At 36.9% G+C, this 25,117-nt stretch overlaps 1 protein-coding gene and 1 pseudogene across 4 annotated transcripts in view; one reads left to right on the plus strand and one right to left on the minus strand.

Moving 5' to 3' along the window:
• Lims1 (LIM zinc finger domain containing 1) overlaps window positions 1-25,117 on the minus strand; it is a 146,293-nt gene that overhangs the window by 79,700 nt on the left and 41,476 nt on the right. The window lies entirely within an intron of this gene.
• LOC110597078 (gem-associated protein 7-like) lies at window positions 24,316-24,701 on the plus strand (annotated as a pseudogene).

Here is a 25,117-nt window from a genome sequence, read left to right on the forward strand (position 1 = left end):
TCCGCTCAGGTGAGAAAATCTTAAACAGCCAAAAGTTCCCATCAACAAATGAATCTATAAGCAAAATGTGCTATGAACATATATTGGAATATTACTCAGCCATGAAAGGAATCATGGATTCTAACACAATCCAACAAGAATAAACCTTGAAGACATTATGACAAGTAAAATAAAATAGTCACAAAGAACAAATACTGTTTAATTCTACTTATATGAAGAGTTCATAGAGACAGAAAATAGAATGATTGTTTTCAAGGGGTTGGGGAGGGGGTCTATTGAGAATTATTATTCAATGACTCTCTATAAAGTTTCAGTTGAGAATTTTTTTTGTCTCAAGTTGGGAAGATAAAGAGTTCTAGAGATGAATGGCGCAATGGTTACATAATGTGAATGTACTTAACATTATTGAGTTGTATGCATAAAAATGGTTCAGATGGCAAATTTTATATTGTGTGGTTTTATATTTGTTTTGTGTGATGCTGGGCCTCAAACGCAATGCCTCATGCATGTTATCTACTACTGAGCTACATTCCCAGTTCTGTTTTTAACCACAATATTTTTTAAAAATGAGGCCCCAAGCTGTAAAATGAAGGCCCTGACAATTATAAAGGTTCTAACCTTACTCCTTTTCCCTTTTCAGATGAAGGAACAGAATTAAAGTCCCACAATGAAGACAACCAAGAACAAAAACAAGGTATACTGATTCCTGCTACATAGCTTACTACAAAGCCCACCAAAACCTAAAAAAAAGAAAACAAGAATAGTGAAGAAAGACAACACGAGGGAAGTAAAGTGGGACAAAGACAACAAAAGAGGCAGAATCACAGAAAGAAAGATGAAGGGAAAATTTTAAGAAGAATTTTAAAGTAAAAAGCATGGAAGAAATAATTAAAGATCTTATAAATATGGGATGATCTGTTTTGCTGGAATGGAGGTCTGAAACTTTCATTTGTATTGCTCTGGGTAGAGCTGAGGTCTGGAAAATCCCATATAAGGTAGTTTGTTCATGGTTATTTCCTCAGGCAGACATTACAGCTTCCATCTGGAAAAGGCATTAGGGAAAAAAAGACTTTGGCAACAACATCCATATATACATTAGAGGATGTGGTTACCATTTTTAAGGGTTATAATTTGCCAAAAGACGTCACTGACTCCCATTCCAGCCCAAATATAGTTCACCATTTAGCAGCTGACACCACAGAGTTTTCTGTGGCCTCCTTATTGGTGGTGGTGATAAAGGTCAGTCTGATCTTACTGTTCCCCTTCAGGCAGTAATGTCCTTACACAATATAGTCACATTCTATACTTTCCTTCACAGAGCAACCCCACATTTTCTGTATAATACCTTTCCTTTCATGGAGCTTGCCATTTCAGGGGAAGCTGCTCACCAGCCTGCCATAAGTCCTCCTGATGGCTTCAAAGTGGGGCCTTACTTTTGATTTACTTTTAGGATGATTCTTCCTAACTTTTTTTTTCCAGTTTGGAGAAGTGACATGTTGCAACTTAAATGTGGCTAGTCCAAATTGAGATGTACAAACAAACTGAGATATGCTTTAAGTGTCAGATATACACTGGATTATCTTGATAATTTAAAAATATTGATTACAAGGTGTGTAATAGCTTGGACATCATAATGCTTCACACATTGGGCTAAATAAAATATATTATTAAAATTAATTTCACCTGGGCTGGGGCTATAGCTCAGTGGCAGAGCGCTTGCCTAGCATATATGAGGCACTGGGTTCAATCCTTAGTACCACATAAAAATAAACAAATAAAGGCATTCTGTCCATCTATAACTACAAAAATTTTTTTTCTTAATTTCACCTGTTTCCTTTTGCATTTGGAACATGGCTACTAGAAAACCTCAAATTGCATGTGGGGCTCAGGTTACATTTCTGTTGGATTAGTACCACTCTAGACAACCTAAGCCCTATTTACTGAATTAAGAAATGTAGTCCAGAAAACACTTTGAGGAGGAGGCATGAAAACTCAGCCGGACCTGTTCAGATTCAAAAAAAAGGAATTCTTGAATCCTTTCATTTCTAACCATGCAGCAAGTGGGGGAGGAAGTGGGGAGCAGCTGCCTTGAGCAGAATACTGGCCCCATCTCTTATTTGCTGAGTGAGTTTCTTCACCTGCAACTCAGATATCTATACTGTGAGCGAAATAAAACTCCCTCACAGGCCAGTAAGGACTAAAAACACAAGGAAAACATTTTAGCATTCAGCAACTCGAAGTATGTTCTCAACAAATGCTACTTCCCTTTCTGTGGATATGTTCAACAGTTGATTTAATCATCTTGGGGTGACTCATGGTACATCTGGATTCCAGTCCTTTTTACTTCTCCACTTTAATCACTTCCACAGAATTCACCCATATGAGGCAGGGTTATGTGTTGAATTTCCTCAGCAAAACCAATCCTGTTCCCCAGAGTTGCACTATTTACTCATACCCTGCACCTATTATATCCTGCTCACCCCCTCTCTGCTAGTCCATATACTAATAAGTTATTAAATTTAATCTCAAAATTCTGGCTACTGCTCATTTTACCAACAGCTCATTACTAATGCCTACATTTAAGTGTGGCTTTGTTGTAATTCTGGCAATTTCACTTGTGCATACTTCATTCTCCAAAGATGTATGGATGCATGCTTTATTTACCACTAGGGTCTCATTAGATATAAAGTGACTGAAGATTCTTACCATGTTCTTAGAAATAGGTAAAATAAAAACTGAATGATGAGTTTTAATTATTAGCCAACCAAGATTGTAAAACGATAAAAAGCACTTTTTTTTGGGGGGGGGGCATGTATTGAACCTATGAGCACTTAACCACTGAACCACATCCCCAGATCTTTTTATTTTGAGACAGGGCCTCACTAAGTTGCTGAGGTTGGCTCTGCATTTGCAATCCACCTGTCTCAGCCTCCAGGGCTGCTGGGATTACAGGCCTGTGCCACAGTGCCCAGAAAAAGCACGCTTTTTGACTAGGAAATCCCATCTGACTTGGCAGCCTGGGATTTATTTCTGGTTGTTTTATCTGTAGAAAATTCACCTTTACAATTCTCCCCAGTTATGTAGAGCAGTAACCCAAGCTGGAAGCTTTGGTGATTCAATTTTCCCGTTGGATGATGTTATTTTCTTACTCCCCACCCAAGACTTGCTAGTTTTTAGTATAAGTGCTAATCGTTCTGAAAATCTGCTTTAAAGTCTACTGTGAATCAATGTAGTTTAGCCTCTAGGTCTCATTCCACTTCTATGACCCTATCGAGGAGAACAGCAGCTCTGGGTCAGGGCAGGGCTGGAGAGGGGAAAGGAGAACTAATCCTGCAAGATTCCTTCTGGGCATTCCTTTAGAAAAAGCAAGGAATGGCAATAAAGCAAAGGGTAAAGGGAAGATTAATGAGGGAAAGAAAAGGGGTGGGGATTTAAAAAAGAAAAAATAAAAGGGGCTTTGTTTTTTGTTTTTAAAGCAGTGGGGCAGTGGAAGGTTTGAAAGATATTTGTACCCCTTTGGAAATGAAGAAAAAACATGAAATTACCAGCTAAACAGAAGCTAGCTGCTTTCAACTCTAATAGTTCCAGATCTTAAAGAAGATATGTATGAGTGAAGTGGAGGTAGGGCAGAAGGCAGTTGTGGCTCTGGATATAGTCTCAAAGAACTGAAAATAGGGACTCAGACACTTGTACTCTCCAGAGCTCAAAGACAGAAACAACTCAGTGTCCTTCTACATATGAAAGAACAAACAAAATGTTGTATACCTATAAAAAGAAATAACATTCATCCATTAAAAGGAACAAAATTCTGATCAAGCTACAATATAGATAAAACTCAAACCCATTAAGCTAAAGAAAGAAGCCAGACATAGAAGACAGTATGTTGTACAATTCCATTTACATGAAAAAATCTAAAGTAAGTAAATTCACGGAAAGTAGATGAGAGGTTAAAAGGGACTAGGAGGTGGGAATACAGAGTTATAGTTTATAATTACAAATTTTCTATTTGGGATGATGAAAAGTTTTGGAAACAGTAGGAGAAAAGTATGAACAGTGATTATACAACATGAATGTAGTTAATGCTTCTAAATTTTAAAATAATTAAAATGGTGAACTTTATGTTATATATACACATATATACATGTATATGTGTATATATAACATATTATATATATAACATATATATATATTTTTTAGCCAAAATAATGGAAGGAGGAGGGCATTTGTTGACCATTTAGCTTCTACCAAATTCAAGCCAAGATCCTTTTACATACATTATCTCAATCAATCCTTACCATTCACATATTAAGATACTGCTGCCATTCATAGACAAGGAAATATGACTCATATTAAACAAATTGTTTAAGTGGCAGACATAAGATCTGAATCCAAGACTATAGTTCTAAATCCCATGGTTTCTCAATTATACCACAGTATTCCAAATATAAACAGGTTCAATGAAAAAAAGAAACAAGAAAAGCATATTCTCCTAACAAATCTGAAACTGTCAAATTGGTGAGAAGAAAAACCATGAAAAGCTAAACCCCAAAAATGAGGTGTCTAAATGTCCTTCCCAGGTGGCAAATAAGCTTCCTTTTAAGCACAGTTATTAAGCTATATGCATGTGTGTAATTACGCACACACACACACAGTTAAGGGACTATCTGCCTCCCTGCCCCGCCCTCATTGAATAAAACTATTTTTCAGTTTTTCTTATTCTATTTTTCCTATTCCAAACTATCATCTGGGATGTTAAAAGTATCCATTTCCCCTAGCAATGCCACCATATATTTAGTAGCAATGTTCAATGTTCATAATACTTTCCCAAATACAACCCTGTTTAATTCAATCACTCTATGGAATACTGACATCTCCTTCTTACTTTGACAAACTAAGCCCCAGAAGCTACATGCTGACTCAAAGGTCAAACAGAGCTCTTCCCTCATGTGTGCCTTGTTCTAAGAATAAATGGACCATCAACACAGAACTAAGAACTTTTGGGAAAGATCTAATTCAAAATCACAAGAAAACCACTACATTAAAAATAATAAGTCTAAAAACATTTGTCGAAGTTCCCTTAAAATTTTCATCTTTTCTCTGGGAATTCTTTGAGCTGCTGACCCAAAGAAATTGTCAATGAAACTTCTCTCTTTTCTACCCTCTGAAAAATGCCCAGGCTCAGATCACCACCACATTATTTGCTCAGACCTCTGCTGCAGAATGTACTGGCCCCACCAACTGCAACCATTTTTCAGTCATCTTTGAATCCCCAGAATCTATCACAGTACTTAGCATAAAGCAAACATTCAAAAGTTAATTGAAGAAACCACTAACGTGATCTTTCGTATGGCATTGCCATCTCCACTCTTCCAACCTTCTAATCTATCCTTTATGCTGTAACATTACTTCAATGTAAAAAGCATAAACACTGCCTTTAAGCTCAAAAGCTTCAAGACCAATACTCCACATGCAGTCTCACTCCCTGTCATTCTCACCCCTCAAAAACATCTTACATTCCAGTACATAAAACAATTTTTGAATTTTGCATTCATTATTTACTAAGCATTTACTGCTCTATGTATTAGGAATACAAAGGTGAAGAAGGGAGACAAAATTCCTGTCTTATGGATTTTACGATCTAGTGGAAAAGACATGGCATCCAAAAGGTATAGAACAGGTGCAGATCAGAATAAAGACTCTGGATCTAAGTAAGATAGAAGACAATAGAGGATTGTGAACAAAATAGTAACACTGACCAATAAACTTTCTCAGGTTCAAGCTGTCACCAATTCTGCCTGGAACCCTCTATCCTATCATTTTTTAAATTCTTCAAGCCCAATTTAAAAAATCATTAAATGATGCCACCCTGAGAATTACAGGTCATTATTCTTTCTGGTTATCTCCCACATTTTAAAGTACTTATGTCAAGATGCTGGGTTACATACATTTTTAAAAATCAAAACTGTCTGTTCCCCTCTAGAATCTCTTATTCATTTTATCAGACATGCACAATGCCTTGTTATCTGTAAGCTAATATATGTATCTTTTTTATTAATTAAAACATCAAATTAAAGTGATCATCCTCTTTTTTAAATTTTTATTTATTTATTTACTTGTTTATTTATTTTAGTTCTGGTTGGACAAAAGACAAGGACTAAAGTTCACTACACACAGTGTTACATGGTATATTTTCTTCCCAAAGACCCTAGACACAAATTAAAATTTTAAATTTGTGTTAAAAAAAACTTAATGTGATTCAATGACAAAAAGCATTACCGACGTCTTTTATAGCATAAGGTTTCACAGGAACAGAGTACACGATGCCAAGCATTATTAAGAATAGGTGCCCTTCCACACCTGCCTTCACTTTGAAATCAACAATACATAAATTCAATAATTAAATATATATCTACAAGAAGTAAAAACCACAATCATTATCCTTTGAAGCAGGGAGGAGATTTTAATTAATACAACTAATGGTTACTGTAACTTATCCAAGGATTTAAATAAGTATCTTTCAGATTTGCTTTTAAGTAGTTATATATTTAATTAAAAAAAAGTTCAGATATATATCTAAATTCTAAAATTGCTTTTAAATAATTGAGATATGTCAAAAGGAAAAACAATGAAAATACCAGATACAACAATACCCTGTACATGGCTGGTTTACTGTATCAGGTTCTTTTCTACTCCTCCATCTTAAGTCACTTTACACATACAGACCCACCTCTGCAAAGTCAGTGGAGACTGAGCTCTTTATCTGCAGTGTCTTCACGCTCCTTTTCTCTTCTCAAAATTAGGGATCTCCCTACTGGTACGTCTCTTATTTTAACTCAGTTATCTGGGCTTAGGCAGCCAGTTTCACATCACAGTGAATTATCTTTAAAAGTTCCTATTTCCTACACTGTACAGTACTTCCTCAACTTAATTTTGTGTCTGTTGCCTTAATTTTGTGTCTGAGCCAATGAAACCAAGTTGAGGTTTTTCTCTGCATTCAGTCAAATCATGTGACATGGTGTGTTACATGATTACCCCACACAGTTCTGAAGCAATAAGACAACACCCCTAAATGTCATAACTTACATCCTGTTGAGTTTTTTATGTACTTTGTGAAGATATTCATCCAAAAACTTGCATTTGTAATATGCAATTATTTAGAAAAATAGTCAACAAGCAATCCGCATAGGATGTGAACTTTCAGAAAACAGCAGTCTTTACTCCTCTGGATCTTGAAAACAACTGTATGTTTGAATTAATAGAGCTTCTTTTACATCTCCTCTGGATGCTTTGAGACTTTGGTTTCAAGTGGTTTTTCTTTACTATATCTTCCCAGTGGCAAGGCCCAGGGCAGCTTAGAAATAGGCATCCCAGGCTCTGCTAGCTGATCAGGGGAAGCTGTTTTGTACCAGGTATCCTGCAAACAGTACCTAGGAAAAGCATGGTCAGTGTGCTGAGGCCCCACACACCCAACTGAGTCAATTCCCCCAAGACTCCTCAATGCCAAGTTTCCACTGGAGAATAAAGGGATCTTTGGTTGAGATTAAGGAAGAACTTGGGAGCCATTAATATAGACTTCCTCTTTCATAAATTAAGGCTTCCTGTACTGCTTCATTGAGAATAAAATGAAGTACCTTAGTCCAATTCCCTTTTTATACAACAATGATTTTTAGCATAGTAAGTACTTCTAGGTACTGGTGCCTGAAGTTAATCTTTTAAAAACAGGACAACTCATCACTTTGTCACCCATCACTAGAGACTAGGTGCTAGTAGCATTTACAGCTGGTGATAAGCAGAAGAGTATAGAACTAAAAGGTACTTGGAGGCAGTCTATCATCTATTTTACAGGAAAGAGTTTAGTACTCGGAGAAGTAAAGACTTAAGTACAGCACAGTGAATTCTAGAACTCAGGGTTCTATCCAGGATTCTAGGGGAACACAGTCACAGGCTTCACTTTCGTACTGTAATTTAAACTCTATTCATTACTCAATATTTGGATTTCTTACACAATATTCAAAGCAGTAAAATACCAGGAAGAATGTTTTTCTGGCTTTGACTTATTTACTTTATTTTGGGAGTAGGAATGGAAGCTGAAGGGAAAAGGCTATTTCAGGGCTAGAGACAGACCACCCTCAACTCCACCATGAACAGTCCTATACCACATAGATAAACCCTAGAAAGCAACTGCCATCTCTCTTGGGAGAGGAAAACCAGAACGGAAATCTTCTGCCCAAGATAATGGAATTCTAAGAAAATGGTTTATGTTATTGAGGTTCAAACCCAAAGAAGGGAGGTAGCTGATATATTTTTGTGTTCCAGTCCTTTGCTGATCGCCATGCACTGTAAAAGAAACAAGCAGAATGTTGTGATACAAAAGAGGGGCATACTTGTTAAGGGAGGATGATTAGAAGAAGCTTAAGGAAACATTTAAACTGAGGCTGAAAGAATGAGCAGCACTGACAGCAAATATTTGGGAGCAGAGAAAAGTAAAGTTTATCCTCTTTTGACATTTAAGCCACCCAAATACAACAAACTAGCCATTACCTCCGAGCCTCCAAGTCCCTCAACTTCAACCCCTGAACACTTCATCACTTGGGTCATCATCTTCTTTCTCCATGATAACCACTATCATAATCCTACTACTTATTTCACTTCCACTTCTGCTCTTCCAATGGGAGGACCACCTGTCCCTGGATCACTCCCATTTCCTCTCTCCCTTTGGGCCTTCCTCTATGTTCATTACTTAGGCTGGATCCCACTAAGTAGATGAACTCCTGAGCTGGCCTATGCTAAGCAGATGACCAGGCTGTAGAGAGGGACAATGTTGTTAACTTCTCTATTCTTGGTTAAGTGCTGTCAATCTTCATCTTGAAGCCATATAAAATTCTCCTTAAGAACTATTTTACCATTCTTGAGGATTTCCCCATTATCAACCTCATCCATTTCTTCTTATCACTAGAAAATGGTATTGTTCCATTACCTCCTTTATAAAGAAAACATCTTTTGGAAGGTCTTTTTCAATTACCGCTTTCCACCTCCCCACTCCAGCCCACTCACATGCTTTCCTCTTACTCTGGCCCTTTAGCCCCAGAGAAGGCCCATGTGAGGCCCATAACTAGACAGTCACTCCCCTCCTCTATGAGCTCTTTCCCACCAGGAGTTTGTAAACAGGTTTCAGTTTTTACTACCTTAAAATGAGTCTGAGTTGTTCTCTAGCTACTATCATGCCTCTCTCCTTTCTTCTGACAGACTTTGGCTCCAGCTACTTCCCTAAACCTTCATCTCTGGACACTTCCTGCCACTCATTTTATGCAGTGACACAAACACCATGCAGGCTCTCAGCTCAACATTGCTGCTTCCACTGGATGCTCCACCTGGAAGGTCTTACCCCAACTTCCTCTTGCTAATTTTAACATGTTGTACTTGGTGGAACATCAGGATTTTTAAAAAATCATTTTCATCCCTTCCCAGTCCCACTCCCCATCTTGACCAGCACCCCTCCTCAGTACTTTTGTGGCTCTTTCTTTAACCTCCTTCAGGACAGATTCCTAGTCATTAGGATGTCCCTTGTGCCTATCCCTAGCACACATATAAAGGCATTTAATATTTATAACATGAGCTCAACTGAAGCCTGTAGAAGAGGCACTGTCATTTTTACATAACACGTGAAGAAAAAGAAGCCCAGATAGAGATAACACTCAAGGAAAAATCAGTTGCTACAGATCTACAGATGTCAACCTTATATTTCTTTCTTTCTTTCTTTCTTTCTTTTTTTTTTAAATTTCATGAATGAACAATCTGAACTCAGGGCCTCATGCCTTCTAAGCGTGTGTCCAACCACTGAGCAACCTTCCCTAGCCCTTACCCAAGGAAAAAAATAAAGGAAGAGAACACAAAATGAAAAGCACACATGCTAAATTAAAAGTCTTTTTCTTGACAACAGAAGACTTCTCAGGGATAAGCATGGAGGGAGCAAGGAACAAGTCTACGTTTTCAAGTCTCGGATGCCTTGGGGCCTGACAAGGTGCTACCAGGCACACAGTTAAGTATTTAGGTGATAATGCTTGCTTACTATGATCACATTTGCATTAGATGCTTCTCTCCAGCAGATGGAGCTACAACTCCATAACACTGCAGCTGGGTCAGGGCCCCCTGGAAGAACCAGTCTTCTCACAATCCTGGCTGTGCTTCTTTACCACTCACATAGAAATGAAGTCAAGGCAAATATTTTCCATAAAATACTCTCTAGACGTAGATTTACATTTTAATTTGTGCAACGTCCAATATACTTACATACTTTTCTCTCTCTGGACATTTAATAATTGGGGTTAATTTTACCCTACTTGATCTACCCAATCTACCAAGTAATACTCAAATTCTCCATCCTCATATTCTTCTCAGATCCTTTTATAAAACACAATTATTACAGCAGTTCATGATATTCATCTCTACAAATGTTCTTTCCCTGGCCTTTTACCCTATTTCACTGGAGAAAACATTAGTTTACCAACTCTCTCTCCATCTATCACTACAAAACAAAAAAGCTTTTATTTTTGTGGGGTGGGCTGGGTTTGTTGGGGAGTTGTATTAGGAATTGAACCCAGGAGCATTCTACCCCTGAGCTACATCCCCAGTCCTTTATTTTATTTATTTTATTTTATTTTAAGACAAGTTCTTAGTAAGTTGCCCAGCCTGGCCTCAAACTTAACAATCCTTCTGCTTCTGCCTCTAGATAACTGAAATTACAGGTGTGTTATGGTTTGGATTTGAGGTGTTTCCCAAAAGCTCATCTAGTGAAACAATGTAAGAAAATCTAGGGATGAAATGATTGAGTTAAAACAATCTTAACCCAATGAGTGAATCAATTCCCTGATAAGGATTAACTGAGTGGTAACTATAGTCAGGTAGGGTGTGGGTAGAGGCAGTGGTCATGGGGGCATATCTTTTGGATACATATTTTGTATAAGGTGGGTAGAATCTCTCTCTCTGCTTCCTGGTGTGATGTCTTGAGCTGCTTGCCTCTATCACATTCTTCTGCCATGAAGTTCTGCCCCATCTCAAACCCCAAATGAACTTTGCCTCCTCTAAAATTGTTCTTGTTGGATCTTTTAGTTACAGCAGTGAAAAAGATGACTAAAACAATGTGTGTGCCATCACACCCTATAACAAAACACTTTCCAAATATCCTAACCATTGTCTTAAAGGATTTTATCTTCTAAATAAGATAAAAATTAAGGGTAGAGCAGGGGCTCAGAGAGGAGGGGATAGCTCAGTGGTGGGGCTTAGTATACAGAAAGCTTAACAATCCCCAGCACCAAAAAAATAAAAATTTAAAAAATAAGGATAAGACAAATTAATGCCACCTATGAAAGTAAAAGCATAAAGTCCCAAGCAAACTTCATTCTTTAGTAGATTTACAATTTCCTGGCATTCCTGGAAAAGTTTAGTGAAACTGAGCAAAAGTACTTCATGATTAAATCTGAAACAGAGGAACTATGCTCAGATAATTATATAAAAGTATTTTTCTGTTGTTGCTACTGTTTTTAAATGACACTAAAGTCCTGTGGATGCATATTCTATGACATCCAGCACCTCTGGTACTATAGGCCCCTACTTAATGCCTATGGTGCATTTTGTCCCAAACTATTGAGATAACCAAAAATGCCCCACATGCTCCTTAGGGTATAGTTCTGGTTCCACCAAAGACTACTGACCCAAAGGATTTCTAAAGCCATTATGCAACCTAATGGCAAAAGCACTGACTACAGTATCTGAAAGGACCACTTGCCAGGATTTAAATTGGCTCATTTGACAAGATAACACTAAGTACTATTAAAACTAAAATACTATAACTAAAAACATTTCTACTATAAATTTATCTCTTTAATAAAGAAAGACTCCCATTTGCAAATATTTTCAAACTCAAACTAAATTATTTTACAAAAACAGTATCATAAAATAGCAAGCTTCTTTTAACCCTAATACAACCCAAGAGAAAACTCAAGCACTTGGTTCTTAACGTTCACAGTTCTGGTAAAAAAAAAACAAAAAAAAAACTACAATCCCCAATACCCACTTGGACCTGAACCTGCCCAAAGTATGGGAGCAGAAGAAGAAGAAGCAGTTTGTGAATTCCCAGAGCAAAATTGTGAAAAGGCCCTGGCAGCCCAGGGACACAGGAAAGGAAAGGGACAACAAGGGAAAAGACCACTTATGTTGGACTAAGAGGTCTCTGGTGGCTGAATATGAACCATGGAAGAAATTCACTGGTGAACAGCTATTTATACCTAGGTGTTTTATGTTAAATGTGGTCTGCTTAGTACTCCAACTAACACTTCAAAAAAAATTTAGTTGTAGATGGACACAATACCTTTATTTTATGTATTTACGTGATTCTTAGGATCGAACCCAGTGTTCCATGCATGCAAGGCAAGCATCTACCACTGAATCACAGCCCCAGCTCTCCAACTAATACTTTTAAACCTGAATGAAAGTCCTATCCCTCTTCTGAAAACTAGCCCTTCTCCCTGTAAGGAATCCAAGGGTCTTGCCCAAGTCAGAAACGTAGGAATCATCTATAACTCCTTAATCTTTCCAACAAATCTCCTAACTTCCGACTGCAAAGTCCTTTCTTCTCTGCCTCTTAAGTATCTCAGAATCTATTCTCTTCTTCGTCTCCTGAGAGACAATACCTACTTCTGGCACCATCACCTCTCACTTGAGTAATGAACAGCCTTCTACTGGTCTCTGCATATTCAGTCCTTCTTGATCACTACATTCAGTTCATTCCTTCTCCAAGCCACAACATGCTGCTTTCTGGACAGTGTCCTCATTTCTGAGCACTCTGTTTCAGGTAATGAATCTTGCTATCCTGATCATTACCCAGACTGACTAGACATGGTGCTTGTTTCTGGCCACACAATTGGTCCTGGTTTGAGAATACACCTGAACTAAGCCAATCAGATCCTATTTCTCAAACATGAATATTCTAAGACCAACAATCCGTGGTTGGAGCAAGTAAACTAATGACACTGCCCTGCATAGAAATTCTACAAGTTCTACTGAGTTGCCAGGAGTTGCCCTACTTGTTTGCCTTCTCAGACATCTGCATACTCAGCCCTTTCTTTAATTCTGGGAACCACCCCACTATTTTTCCAATAAATTCCTCTTTAATTTATGTTTTTCAGAGTAGATTCCTGTTGTTTGTAACAGGGAAACTTAATTAACAGTAAAAACTGGCCTGGGTGACCCTGCCCCAGAACTCTCCAATTCCCCTCCCTGATTCCCAGGCTCCAAGGCAGCCATGCGGACCTGCCTGCTACATCTCAACATCCTGCTCTTTCCTCTTGGCCTCCTGCCTTCTGCTCTTCCTTCCTTGAAGGGCTTCTTTAGATAATTCCCACACACATATAGGACTCAATCTAGATGTCACTTCTTCTGGGAAATTTTCCAAAGCTCCTCAGGCTGGACACTCGTGCTCCCATAGGAATTTCTCTAATTCTTACTGGTCCAGTCCCAAGTAAAAGTCACTACAAGTGATGATTCTTATTCTCAGCCGTATCCCCCACACCCACGCACATGCTTAACAGAGAAGAGACTCTCAGTGAATACTTCTCAAACAAAATTAGAAACCCACTTAATTCAAACTAGTATTCACAGAAATTTAACAGAAGAATAAAAATAAATAATTTCTCTGGAATCAGGAAGCTCTGGATATTCAATAAAGTTCATTATATTATATTTTATTTTTTTAATATTTATTCTTAAGTTTTAGGTGGACACAATATCTTTATTTTACATTTATGTGGTGCTGAGGCTTGAACCCAGTGCCTCGTGCATGCTAGGCGAGCACGCTACCGCTTGAGCCACATCCCCAGTCTTCATTATATTTCAGTATGAATTCATATTCAAAATCGTTTCACCATATGTTCACTTGATGAAAACTTTCCAATCTGCGCACTTAAGATTTATGTACTCTTTCCTATGAATTTTATACATCAATAAAAAATTTTAAATATATATAACATTCTTGACAAACCTCAGCTATAGCTAGTAATAAGTTCATATGCACATAAACATCATACAGCTATATATGGTACACTGGCAGTAAAATTATAGTCTTAATTGTACCCTTACTAGCTGTAACAAATTGGTTTAGTCAAAATTCTCTATATCCAGTACTAGCATCCATAAAATGGGATAATAACCATTTTGTTTAAATCTTGGGGCTATAGAAAAGGTAAAATAAAATCATAATGGTGAAAATTCAAACAATGTATTTCTGTACAAAAGTCTGATTCACTGATTCACCGCAGGGTCAGTAAAACTTGAATTGTAAGAACTCAGCCTACAAATCCCATGAATGTATACTAAAAAGTGATATGGAATAGTGATCAAGGATGCTAACCTGAAATTTAAGATTAAATTTATTCTTTGGTGGGGAGCAGTACTGGAAATTGAATCCAAGGGTGCTCTATCATAAAGTTATAGCCTATCTTTTTTATTTTGAGGAAAGGTCTCCTCAAGTTGCCAAGGCTGGCCTCCAACTTACAATTCTCTCACCTCAGTCTTTTCCAGTCAATGAGATTACAGAAGTGTACTACCATACCTGGCTACATTTATTCTTTTTTAAAAAAAAATATTTTTATATATTGATGGACGTTTATTTTATTTATTTATTCATATGCGGTGTTGAGAATCAAACCTAGTACATCACACATGCTAGGCAAGTCCTCTACCACTGAGCCACAACTCTAGCTCCTACATTTATTCTTGAGGAAACAAAGAAAGGATATCCTGGTATCATTGTTTCTCTTGATAACTAGATTAATTTTTTTTTTTTTACATTTCTTGAACTAAAATAAACATTTCTCATGATGACTAAAATGCTTTAAAAGTTCAGCGAAGGGCTGAGGCTGTAGCTCAGTGGTAGAGCCCTTGCCTGGCATGTGTGAGGCATTGAGTTCCATCCCCAGCACCATACAAAAATAAATAAATAAAATAAAGATATTGAGTGTTCATCTATGACTATATATACATATACATACATATATGTATATATATATATATTTCAACTAAGGCATTGTTTGGTTAAAGGAATGTCAGAGAATGGGATAGAGGCAAGTATATGCATATTCCTTACTCTATACAGTTAAAATCTTATGATACCACCAATGTATATTAAGTTTAACATTTGAAAATAATTTCAAAATAAAATGCTTGCATTTATAGAGAGAATATCGAAATAGAATTGGGTATACAGATTGAAAATAGATGAAATAGGTTTATACATATTCAAATGCAAAGGATAAGCTCAGTTAATGATAATTTAATTGAGCTAGGTGTGGTGGCACACACTTATAATCCCAGTACTCAGGAGGCTGAAGTAGGAAGACCTAAAGTCTGAGGACAGCCTGGGCATCCAGTGAGACTCTGTTTCAAAATTTTTAAATAAAATAAGGAGAATTGGGTGTGTAGCTCAGTAATAGAGCAACCCTGGGTTCAATTCTAGTGCTGCCAAAAAAAAAAAAAGTTTAAGAAGGAAGATTAAATGAGTCATAATTAGAAATAACTAATGACTAATAAGCAACTTTACTATATGCTTCACTACAGCATCAAAACATCTACAACCTCTGAGCATTCAATAGTCACTTGGTAGATGGAGAGAACAGATGGGCAAGATTTTATTTCTCAATAAATGTGGATTTTCATTTTTACCTGCAGAATCCAAATATGTTTTAAGTTACCAGAAATGCTTAAAACATCTGAAACATCACTTTCTTTCTTTCTTAAAAATAAAATATGATGTAGAATAATTGGTGTGTATTAAGAGTATAAATTGGTAAAAACATTTAGCTGGTAAAAATCAACCTTTGAGCAAATGGAGTGAAACTTTTTATTATTCACCCTATACCACAAAACAGAAGCATGAGTAGCAAACAAATATGTATAAATGGAAACCTTCCTTTCATTTTCATTTCAGCAAATATTTGCCCAATGAATATATGTAACTATAACTTATAGGTAGAAGGCAGGTAAAGATGAATAAGATATACCTTGCCCCTGAGTAACTTACAGCAAGGTACTCATGAAGAGCACAGGTTCACAGAGAGCTGTGGGTGGGTCAGACAACAATAGGAGAGGTCTGATCCAATAGGCTGCTGAAGTGAGTCCATTCACAAAGCAGCAGAGACAAAGGAAATTCACAGGGAAAGGAATAATTTAAAGAGCACCAACTGCTCATTTGTGTCAGGCACTGTGCTAGTCTTAGGAAACAACACCAAGATACAATTTTGATGCTTTCAAAATGAACTTATAGTTCATTTTGAAAAATGAACAAAAAAGACAAGAAAGTTCACTCATGATAAAGCAATATGCTCTGTGCACTGAAAGATCACACTATATTTTGGGAGTTTCAAACCCATTTTCACAGAATTTGGATAAGTAAAGATCAAACAATATGTCAGGAAATGTGAAACCATTGGTGCAGACTTTGGAAGGGACACATGCTGCTATTGGAGAGCACTTTTCCTTCTGGGGGGGGGGGTTCTCCCTCACCTTTGGGTCCTGATCACTCTGTACTTCTTAAGATATTCACCATGTGCTGCCATGAATCACAATCAACCTGGGACTTATTTGTTACTCCCTACTAGATTTTCACTCTGAAACCAGGAACTCTGTTTCTTGACCCCCAACTTTTTCAGTGCAAGATAGGTGAGCCTTGATCATTCTACAACTCCATCACTTGCCTTCAGGTTTGAAGATTAGATTAAAAAAAAAAAAAACCTTCCAAGATAAGCATAAACTAAAAGAATTCATGACTTATAAACCAGTACTACAGAAAACACAGAAATATATCATGCACATAAAGTGCAAACTTAAAAATCAAGAAATGAGTAAATCTCACTAGAAGAGAAGCAACATAAAGGAAAGACTAGTCTGAAAAATAAATCAGAAATGAATCAAAATGGTAGGAATTAATAATCAGCCCTCCATAATAACACTAAATATAGATAAATGGTCTCTACTCTCCAATTAAAAAACATAGACTGGGGCTGGGGCTGGGACTGAGTGGTAGAGTGCTCGCCTAGCACATGCAAGGTCCTGGGTTCGATCCTCAGAACCACATAAAAATAAATAAATAAAATTAAGACATTGTGTCCAATCAAAAAAAAAAAAAAAGACAGAGACTGGCAGAAAGAATTACAAAAACAGGACCCAACCATATGTTGTTAATAAGAGAACCACTTATAGATAAAGACATTCATAGCCTAAAGATGAAAAGATGGAAAAAGATATACCCTGCATATAGAAATCAAAGACAGGGTTAGGGTTACTCTCATATCTGACAAAGCAGACCTCAAGCCAAAATTATTCAGAAGAGACAAGAAAGATCACTTTATACTAGTAAAATGACTATCCACAAAGAAGATGCAAAAACTGTAAATATTTATGTCCCAAATGTTGGTGCACCTACTTGCATAAAACAAACACTACTCTATATAATGTCTCAGACTCCAATACAATAATTGGGGGTGATTTTAACACATCTCACCAACAGACAGGGCATCCAGACACAAACTAAAGACTCTTCAGATCTAAAAGATACTATTAATAAAATGGGCTTAACAGACATCTATAGAATATATAATCCATCAACAACAAAATTCATTTTTTTCTTAGATGCACTTGGAACCTTCTCCACAACAGACATAAAGCAAGTTTTTTTAAAATATATATATTTTTTAGTTGTTGATGGACTTTATATGCGGTGCTGGGAATCCAACCCAGTGCCTCACACATGCTATGCAAGTGTTCTACCACTGAGCCACAATCCCAGCCCATAAAGCAAATTTTAGTTGGGGGGGGGTAATTCCTTGTATCTTATCATATCATAATGAAATGAAATTAAAAGTCAATAACAAGATGAAAACCAGAAAACATAAGACACAGAGATTAAATAAATAATTTTTTTATTATTGTTTGATACTGGGGATTGACAGGGATGCTTAAGCAGTGAGCCACATTCCCAGCCCTTTTTTGTATTTTATTTTGAGACAGGGTCTCACTAAGTTGCTTAGGGCCTTGCTAAGTTGCTAAAGCTGGCTTTGAACTTGTAATCCTCCCACCTTAGTTTCCTGAGCTGCTGGTGTTATAGCTGCTGCATTAGGCTGAATAAAGAACTTTTGAACAAGGAATAGATCATAAAAGAAATCAGGAAAAACTTTAAAAAAATCTTTGAAACAAATAAGAACAGTGATATAACACATCAAAATCTCTGAGACACTACAAGGAGTAAAGTTTATAGAACAGAGTGCATACACTAAGGAAAAAAAAAAAAGATCCCAAGTAAACAATCTAATGTTACTTTTCAAGGCTCTAGAAAAGCAAGAACAAACTAATCCCAAAGCCAGAAGACAGAATATAATTAAGAACAGAGCTGGAATTAATGAAATTGAAAATAGCAATTTAAAAAAAATACAAAGGATCAATACAACAAGAGTTGGTTCTTCAAAAAGGTAGATAAGATTGATAAACTCTCAGCCAAACTAATCAGAAGAAAGAGAGATCATACCAAAACCAAAAAGAAAACTACAGACTAGAAAGGGCCTTTGACAAAATTCAGCACCCATTCATGAAAAAAACACTGAAGAATACAGGGAGTGAAGGGACCTACATCAACATCATAAAGGCTATATATGAAAAACCTAAAGCCAATCTTCAGAGTAAACGGGGAAAAAGTGAAAGCATTTCCTTTAAAATCTGGGACAAGACAAGGAAGGCCACTCTCACCACTCATATATAATATACTGCTAGAAATTTAGTCAGAGAAATTAGGTAAGAAAAGAGATAAAAAGTAGGAAAGGAAGAAATCAAATTACTACTGTTTGCAGATGATATGAAGATCATTGGGCAAAGTAGCAGGTTACAAAAACATCACACAAAAATCAATACCCTTCCTATATACTAACAATGAATATTCTTTTTTAAGATTTTTTTAAATTTTTAATTGAACCCAGTGCCTCACACATGCCAGGCAAGTGCTCTACTACCCCAGACCTTTAACAGTGAATATACTGAGAAAGAAATCAGGAAAATAATTCCATTCACAGTAGCCTCAACAGATTAACAAACAAATAAATTACCTAGGAAAAAACTAACCATGGAGGTGAAAGATCTCTACAACGAAAACTACAGAACACTAAAAAAACTGAAGAAGACTTCAGAAGATAAAAAGACCTCCCATGTTCATGGAGAGGAAGAATTAATATTGTTAAAATGGCCATACTACCAAAAGCAATACAAAATAAATGCAATTCCCATCAAAAGACCAATGACATTCTTCACACTACAAAAAAAAAATTCATTTGGAAGAATAAAAGACCAAGAATAGCCAAAGCAATGTTGGAGGCATCATAATACCTGACTTCAAATTATATTACAGAGTTAGAGTTAAAACAAAACAAAACAAAACAAAAAAACCAAAGAATACAAATGGGACAGAACAGAAGACAACAGACAAATCCACACATCTACAGTTATCTGATTCTTGACAATGGTGTCAAAAACATACATTGGAGAAAAGAAGCCTTTGTAATAAACAGTGCTTGGAAAACTGGTTATCCATATGTAAAAGAATGAAACTATACCATTATCTCTCACCTGAGCAAAAAATCTGGATCAAAGACTTAGGAATTAGTCCAGAAACTATGCAAGTCCTAGAAGAAAATGTCTATATTCCAACATATAGAAACAGACAATGACTTTTTTAATAGGACCCGTAAAGTTCAGGAAATAATGCCAAGAGTTAATAAATGGATGGCATCAAATTAAAAAGCTTCTCCACAGGGGGGAAAAAAAGCAGTGATTAGCAATGAGGAAAGAGAACCTACAGAATGGGAGAAAATATTTGCTAGCTACTCCTCTGACAGAGGATTAATATTCAGAATATAAAAAGAACTCAAAATATTTAACACCAATAACTCAACAAATAAATGGGCAAATAAATTAAGCAGAAACTTCTCAAAAGAAATACAAATGGTCAACAAATATACAAAAAAAAAGGTTCAACATCATTATCAATTAGGAAAATGCAAATCAAAAGTACACTGAGATTTCATCTCACACCAGTCAGAATGGCAGTCATGAAGAATACAAACAATAACAAATACTGGAGAGATGTGGAGGAAAAGGAACATTTTTACACTGTTGAAGGGGCCATAAATTAGTATCATTATGGAAATCAGTATGGAGGTTCCTCAAAAGACTAGACATGGAACCACCACATGATCCAGCTATACCACTCCTCAGTATTTATCCTAAAGAATTAAAATCATCATACTATAGCAATACATGCATCCCATGTTTAATGGCACCACAATTCACAACAGTCAAACTATGGAATCAGCCTAGGTATCTGTCAATGAATAAATGGATAAAGAAAATGTGGTATATACACACAATGAAGTTTTATTCAGCCTTAAGGAAAAATGAAATTATGTCATTTACAGGGGAAAAAATAGATCTAGAGACCATTATGTTAAGCAAAATAAGCTGAACACAGAAGATCAAGGATCTTATGTTTATTTTCTTATGTGGAATCTAGAGCAGGAAAAGGAAAAGAAAGGCAGGGAGGGGGATTTCATGAAAATCAGAGGGAGATCCATAGAGGAAAGGGATCAGGGAGTCGGGAGGCAGGGACTGATGAGTGAAGTGCTGGAGAGTGATATTGGTCAAACTATATCCTTATATTGTGTGCTGTATGAATATGTAACAACAAATCCCATCATTATACACAATTATAATGCACCAATAGAAAATGTACAAAGAGAAAAAAAGAGAGAAGACCTAAATCAACAGAGATGAAAAAGGAGATATCACCAGACATTACTGAAATCCAGAGGATCATTAGGGATTATTCTGAAAATTTATATTCCAATAAATTGGAAAGTCTAGAAGATATAGACAAATTTCTAGACAACATGTCAGCTGCCCAAATTGAATCAAGAGGATATAGAAAACTAAACAGATCAAGCAACAAGATTAAAGTAGTAATAAAAAGTCTCCCAACAAGAGAAACCTGGGGCCAGATGTATTCGGCTAAACTCTACCAGACCTTTAGAGAAGTAATGCGAATGTTCCTCAATTACTCCATGAAATACAAAGGGAAGGAACAATCCCAAATTCATTAATTGAAGCCTGTATCACCCTGGTACCGAAATCAGACAGAGACATCAAGTAAAGAAAGCTACAGACCCATATCCCTGACAAATATGGATGCAAAAATTCTTAATATTAGCAAATCACATTCCAGAACACTTTAAGGGCTGGGGTTGTAGCTCAGACGCAGAGGCTTGCCCAGCATGTGTGAGACCCTGGGTTTGATCCTCAGCACTGAATATAAATAAATAAATAATAAAGGTCCATTGACAACTAAAAGAAAATATTTTTAAAAAGAGAACACTTTTAAGATGACAGTACACCATGATCAAGTGGGTTTCATCCTAGGGATGCAGCATTGGTTCAATATATGCAAATCAATAAATGTAATTCATCACATCAGTAGAATTAAGGACAAAAATCATATCACCATCTCAATAGATGAAAAAGAAGCCTTCAACAAAATCCAGCACCCATTCATATTACAAACCCTGGAGAAACTAGGGATAAAAGCAACTTATCTCAACATCATAAAAACTACAAAAAACAAACCCAAAGCCAACATCATACTAAATGGAGAAAAACTGAAACCATTTCCTTTAAAATCACAAACATGATAGGATGTCTACTCTCACCACTCATCTTCAGTACAGTTCTTGAAACTCTAGTCAGAGTGATCAGGGAAGAGAAGAAAATTAAAGTGATACAAACAGGAAAAGGAAGAAGTCACATTATCTCTGTCTGTTAATGACAAAATCCTATACTTAGACGACCCAAAACAATCCACCAGAAGACTTCAAGAGCTAATAAATTCAGCAAAGTAGCAGGATAAAAAATCAACACATAAAAATTAATAGCTTTTCTAGACTCAAATAATGAATCTGCTGAGAAAGAATCAGGAAAACAATTCCTTTCACAATAGCCTCCACATACTCCCCCCGCCCCCGCAATTGGAAATAAATCTAACCAAGAAGGTAAAAGACCTCTAGAGTAAAAATCATAGGATATGGAAGAAAGAAATTGAAGAAGACCTTAGAAGATGGAAAGAACTACCATGTTCATGGACAGGTAGAATTGATATTGTCAAATGGCCTGGTTACCAAAAAGTGCAGTCCCAATCAAAATACTAATGATGTTCTTCACAAGATTAGAAAAAGCAGTTGTAAAATGCATATGAAAGAATACGAGACACCCAGAACACCCAAAGCAATACTGAGCAAGACGAATGATACCAAAGACATCACAATATCTACCTCAACTATACTACTGTTATAATGACAAAAACAGCACCAAAACAGACACTAAGACCAAAGGAATAAAAGACACAGAGACAATCCACATAGATACAGTCATCTGATTCTTGACAAAGGTACCTAAAACATACTCAAGAGAAAAGATAGCCTTTTTAACAAATAGTGCTGAGAAAACTGGATATCCATATGTAGAAGAATAAAATTACATCCATCTCTCTCACTGTGCACAACAATCAACTCAGGGTGGATCAAAGATACAAAGAACTCAAAAAAACACACCAAAAAAAAAAAAAAACCACAAACATATAATTCAATCAATAAATAGGCAAAGGAACTGAACAGGCACTTCACAGAAATATGAATGGTCAAAAAAATATGAAAAAATGTTCAATATCTCTAGCAATTAGAGAAATGCAGCACAATCAATTCTACTTTTATGCATATCTGTAATGAACCAACTAAAAAACAAATAAATAGAAGGAAGACCAGTAGAGTACAGAAAAGAGATCATGGGAGGGAGGGAGGAGAGGAAAAGAAAAATAAAGGGATTGAGAATGAACAAATTGTTATATGCACATTTATGACTGCCCAGATGAACCCCACTGTTATGTATAATTATAATGCACTAATATATTTACATAAGTTCTATTCTACCCCCTTTGCAGAAATGAATAAAACCTGAAACCTTGTAGTTGTCATTTAGTCAAGGTGATAAAAAAATTTTAAACAATTTTTCATATACCTAAATCCTCTAAAACCTTATCAAAAACAAAATTAAAATGATTAGGGAAAGCCAGTGACAGTAAATATCTATTATGGTTACCAGACTGACATTAACATCATGATCAGAAGTTCCCCCCTCCCAAACTTCTGTTTATATCACATCTCATCTACCAAGTGTAGAAGAGCTTTGTTTTCTGATGCTGGAATAGGCATACGGGACACAAGCGTTATCTTGTTTTTTCCTAACTTATTGGCTATCTCCTTTGGTTTGTTTTTGGCTACAGAATCAAAAGTACTATAACCAGGTATGGTGGCAGCCACCTTGGCAATTTTGAAAGACCCTGTCTCAAAATTAAAAATTAAAAAGGGCTGGAGATATAGCTCTGCAGTAAGTCACTCTGGGTTCGATCTCCAGTATAGATAGACAGATAGATAAAGTGTGTATATGCATATGTGTGTAAGTATACAGAACATGTTGTCTAAATACTCTAAGTACTACCACCACCACATACACACAGAAAAGAAAGACTAAACAACCCTGATGACTCAAGAATGACCTCTGGAATTGTCAAATCAAAACATAAAGTTCTTTAAATAATAAAAATGAATAGTGCCTAAAAGGAAGCTGGAGGAGAAGAGGGCTGCAAAGGAACATGCAGTTCTGGAAATGTTTAATCGAGACCCACTTAGTTTAACAGTCTGACTATAACAAAATGTCCATTACATTTGAAGTAAGGAAAACAGTGAACTATATATAAAACTTCATCAAAACAACAAGGCCCCAGAAAATTTTCAAGAACATTTTCTGATGCAAAAGTAATGAAGTACCAAAAACATCTGGATAGCTAATCCAGCTTGAAACAAAGAAGTAACTGTCTGTGCCTGCTAGGCTGGAGCTCTTGGTGAACCCTAAGAATAGTAAAACCATCTACTAATTTCAAGCTAACTCAGACAGGACTCAGATTTCACCACACAGTCATCAAAACTGCATTCTCTAACCAGATTTTTATTTACTGAAGAATGGTTAATTCATATTCTACAAAGTGTGTGAGTGTACCCATGTTTGTAAGCATATAAAAAATACCTCCTACTCTAGGGCGGTGCAGGCAGGTATAATACAGGCTCAATGGCTTGTGGCTTCCATGGGCTTGACAGAGATGGGGGCATCAGAGCTGCAGACCTTGCCAGCACAATGCAGACTCCATTGGCCATTCCTGTGCAGGAGCCTGGGCTCTTCCAGGGCCCTGATGGCTTTGCCCCTAATGGATGCAGGGCCCTGCTAAAGCATGAGGCTACTGAAATCCAAGAGTGTCCCATCCTTCAAGAATCTCCAGAATCCCAGAAATAGCAGGCTGAGCCACCTTTTGAGAATGCTACCTCTGCAGCCTGCTGGCTATGGTGGGGTCACCAGGTGAGCTTCACATTGCACACGAGTGTGCATGTGGCTGTCCATTCTGGAGCCATTGACCTGGATGTGGCCAAGGTCTACGCCTGTAGACTCCCATAGGTGTGCAGGTTGAGGCGCTGCTTCCACGTAGTGACATTATGTCATACTACTTCAAGATGTGAAGACATTATTGTGGTCACCTTTCTTCTGTGGCTTAGCCACAGTATCCCAGGCCTCCAAGTGTTCCTGAGCCAGGCACTCCAGGCCCCACAGAGTTCTGTGCTCCCTGGGAATTTTGAATCAATCACTTCTGGATTCTTGAGGCCTCCAGGGTCTAGCTGTAAAATTTTGCAACCCTAGGAAAACTAGATCCTAAGAAATGCTCTACTCACAGAACTCTGGACTCTACAGAAATATGGGACTGATGCCAGTTCCTGAAGAGTCAGGTGGGAAGGTGGGACTGAAGGAAAATGAACTGCAGAGTGGGGATTTGTTTACTGAAGAGGTTGCAAAGTTCAACCACCTTAAGGTAACTCCTGCCAAAGAACCAATTACTACCTCCTCCACCCTCACCTCCATTTAAAAACACTACTCCAGG

This window comes from Ictidomys tridecemlineatus, chromosome 12 (assembly GCF_052094955.1).
Source record: "Ictidomys tridecemlineatus isolate mIctTri1 chromosome 12, mIctTri1.hap1, whole genome shotgun sequence".
In the NCBI taxonomy this organism is placed as follows: domain Eukaryota; kingdom Metazoa; phylum Chordata; class Mammalia; order Rodentia; family Sciuridae; genus Ictidomys; species Ictidomys tridecemlineatus.